Genomic DNA, 4,310 nt, shown 5'->3' with positions numbered 1-4,310 from the left:
AGGGAGAGGGAGAGAGTGGGAGAGGGAGAGAGTGGGAGACGGAGAGGGAGAGAGTGGGAGAGGGAGAGGGAGAGAGTGGGAGAGGGAGAGGGAGAGAGTGGGAGAGGGAGAGAGAGAAAAAAAAAGAGAGAGAGAGAGAGAGAGAGAATAAAAAAGAGAGAAATAGATAGAATGAGAAAGGGACAGAGATAAAAACGTAGGCAAACATTTATAATAAATAAATGAACACAACGGAGAAAGGAAAAGATTGTTTTCTCACAAGGAAGGGCTTTTGTAACATGCGTCCCGAGACGAACACACAAATGCCAGGAAGCGAATATGTGGAGAGAGAGAAATGTGAAAATCATCGGATCTCGCCTCCTCTTCGGTTTTTCTCTCTTATCTAATCCGCTTGCCCTGTTATCTTCAGTTTTTTTCTTATCTTTTTGTCATTTCTTCCTCCTCCTCCTCCTTCTATTCTTCTTCTTCTTCTTCCTCCTTTCCCCTTCCCCTTCCCTTCTCCTCCTCCTCCTCTTCCTCCTTCTCCTCCTCTCCCCCTCCTTCTCTCCCCCTCCTTCTCCTCCTCTCCCTCCTTCTCCTCCTCTCCCTCCTCCCCCCTTCTTCTCTTCCTCTCCCTCCTCCTCCTTCTCCTCCTCCTCCTTCTCCTTCTCCCCCCTCCCCCTTCCCCTCCCCCTCCTCCTCTTCCTCCCCCTCCCCCTATGGTAAAGGAAATACTGGTTTCACAACTTTATGAATTACACAGTGGGAATTTGATGACAGGAAAGCCATGAAAAACTGCATCGTTTTTATTTTGCATATCAGAACTACTCGCTATGTTCTCGTCACGGAGGTATAATCTTATCTTTTCAAGTCAATCGCGTCTTTGAATGAAATGATGATAACAATGGCAATAACAATAATAATACTGATAAAAAGGAAAAAAACCAGTAATATAGAAAAAAAATATAGCTGTCGGAATATAGTAACAATAAGATAGAATTAATAGATAATGATCATAATGGAAATATTAATGATAATAATAGAAGAAAAAAAACTAGAAAGATAAACAACAGCAACGAGGCAACGGTAAAGATAGAGATAACAGTGATCAAGAATGCAGAAGCTCAGACATAAATCACAGTTATTAGCTGACAGGAGAAATATCTCGGTCGGGAAGTGGCAGGAATATTCTCAGGCGGCCAAGCAAGGTAGCCAGTCAGTCCGCCATAACGCTGTGGACTGTTATAAATCCTAGTGTTTGCTTGGCATATTCACCAAGTTGATTGGGGAGGGAGTAAGGAGGGAAAGGGAGGGAAGGAGGGAGAATAGGGGAGAGGATAGGAGGAGAATAAGGGGGGGGGGGTGGAAGGCATGGAAAAGGGGAATATATTGAAAGGAGAGGGAAAAGGAGGAGTAGGGAGAGATGATATGATATGAGAGAGACGACAGAGAGGAGAAAGGAAGGGGCGTGGAAGGGAAAGGAGAGAGGAAGGGGAGAGTGTGAAAGTGGAGAAAGGTTAGAAGGGGAGGGGGTGATAGAAAGGGGAAGGGAGAAGAGAAGGGGGAGGGGCATGGACGGGAGGAGACGACAGGGAAGGGAAATGAGGGAGCGAGATGGGAGAGAGAGAAGGAGAGGGAGCTAACATACATTTCTAAGAGATGGATTTTCTGCATCAGACGTAACTCGCAGCTCTCGTCCATACGGCCTGAGATTGGAGAATGTAAGTTTAGGAAGACCGGCAAGGAGGTCGGGCGATTGGGGAGAGGGGGAAAGACAGAAACAGAAGACAGACAGAAGACGACGACGACAGACAGACAGACAGACAGACAGACAGACTGACAGACTGACAAAGAGACAGAAACCGATACAGAGGCAGGAAATCAGGTATACAGGCAAGTAGGCAGACGGAGAGACAGAGAGAAAGGGAGACACAGAGAGAGGGAATGAATGTGTGAGTAGATAGGAAAGAGAGAGAAAGTGATTGAGTGTTGCGTTAGTGAATGAGTGATTGGGAGTAAGTGAATGAATGACAGAGAAAAAGTGAGTAAATAAGTGAGAGAGGGAGTATGTGAAAAGAGGAGTGAAGAAGGGGAAGGATGGAGTAAATTATTTATATATATATATATATATATTAAAATTAATATATATAAATTATTATATATATATATTATATATATATATATAAATTTTATATGTAAATATATTACATATATATATTAATATATATATAATATATATATTATATATATATATATATATATACAATAATAAATATATTTATATATATTTTATATTTTATATATAAAAATTTTACCTCCTTCCCTTTTCATCCTCTTTTCACAACTCCCTCTCTCATTTATTTACCATTTTTCTCTGTCTTTCTTTCCCTTTACCCAACACTCTTCACTAACGAACACTCAATACTTTCTCTCTCTTTCCTATCTACTCAAAAATATTCCCCCCTCCTGTTTTCCCCCTTTTCTCTCTGTCTCTCCGTCTGCCTACTTGCCTGTATACCTGATTTCCTGCCTCTGTATCGGTTTCTGTCTCTTTGTCAGTCTGTCAGCTTTGTTGTCTGTCGGGTCTGTCTTCTGTCTTCTTCTTCTGCTGTGTTGTCTGTCGCGTGCCCTCCCCCCCAACGCCACCTCCTTGCCCGGTTTTTCCAAACTTAATTCCCCAATCTCGGGGGCCGTATGGACGAGAGCTGCGAGTTACGTCTGATGCAGAAAATCCATCTCTTAGAAATGTATGTTAGCTCCCTCTCCTTCTCTCTCTCCCATCTCGCTCCCTCATTTCCCCTTCCCTGTCGTCTCCTCCCGTCCATGCCCCTCCCCCTTCTCTTCTCCCTTCCCCTTTCTATCACCCCCTCCCCTTCTAACCTTTCTCCACTTTCACACTCTCCCCTTCCTCTCTCCTTTCCCTTCCACGCCCCTTCCTTTCTCCTCTCTGTCGTCTCTCTCATATCATATAATCTCTCCCCTACTCCTCCTTTTCCCTCTCCTTTCAATATATTCCCCTTTTCCATGCCCACCCCCCCCCCTTATTTCCTCCTTCCTCCCCATTCTCCCCCCTTTCCCCCCCCTTTCCTCCTTATCCCTCCCCAATCAAATTTGGGAATAGCCAAGCAAACACTAGGATTTATAAACCCCCAGCGTTATGGGGGACTGATGGCTAACTTTCTTTGGCCCCCTGAGAAATTCCTGCCCCTTTCCCCACCGGTATTTCTCCTGTCGCTAATAACTGTGTTTATGTTGAGTTCTGCATCTTTATCACTGTTATCTCTATTTACCCTTGCCTCGTTGCTGTTTTTTACTTTCTAGTTTTTTTCTTCTATTATTATCATTAAAATTTCCTTATGTCATTTTCTATTAAATTTTACTTATTGTTAATATTCCGACAGCTATATTTTTTTTCTTTTTACTGGTTTTTTTCCTTTTTTTTCAGTATTATTATTGTTATTTCCATTGTTTCTCATTTCATTCAAAGACGCATTGACTTTGAAAAAAATAAATTTTTACCTCCGTAGGAACATGCGAGTAGTTCTGATTGCAAAATTTAAAAAAAAGATTTTTCAGTTTTTTATGGCTTTCCTGTCTCAAATTCCCACTGTGTAATTCATAAAGTTTTTGAAACCAGTATTTCCTTTACCATAGGGGGAGGGGGAGGGAGGGGGGAAGGGGAAGGGGAAGGGGGAGGGGGGGGAAGGAGAAGGAGGGGGAGGAGAAAGGGGGGGAGGAGAGAAGAGAAGAAGGGGGGAGGAGGGAGGAGGAGGAGGAGGGGGAGGAGGGGGAGAGGAGGAAGGGGAAGAGGAGGAGGGAGGAGAAGGAGGGGGGGAGGAGGAGGAGGAAAAAAAAAGGGAAAGGGGGAAAGGGGAAAGGGAAGAAAAAGAAGAAGAAAGAAGGAGGAGGAGGAAAAAGGAAGAAAAAAGAAAAAAAGAAAGAAAAAAAAAAGAAGATAACAGGGCAACGGATTGATAAGGAGAAAAACCCCAAAAGGAGGGGGGAGATCGTGATTTTACATTTCTCCTCTCCACATATTTGCTTCCCGGCTTTGTGTGTTGTCTGGGACCCCATGTTTCAAAAGCCCTTCCTTGTGAGAAAAAAATCTTTTCCTTTTTCCGTTTGTTCATTTATTTATTTAATGTTTGCCTACGTTTTTTCCTGTCCCTTTCTCTTCATCTATTTTCTCATTTTTTTTTTTTTTTTTTTTCCCCCCCCCCCTCCCCCTATCTTTCCCCCTTTTTTTTTTCCCTTCCCCCCCAATTTTCCCCCCCCCCCCCCCACCAACTATTTCTCCCCCTCTCCTTCTTCCCACTCCCTTTCCCTTTTTT

This window comes from Penaeus monodon, chromosome 41 (genome assembly GCF_015228065.2).
Source record: "Penaeus monodon isolate SGIC_2016 chromosome 41, NSTDA_Pmon_1, whole genome shotgun sequence".
Lineage (NCBI taxonomy): Eukaryota > Metazoa > Arthropoda > Malacostraca > Decapoda > Penaeidae > Penaeus > Penaeus monodon.
This window is presented reverse-complemented; position numbering follows the sequence as displayed.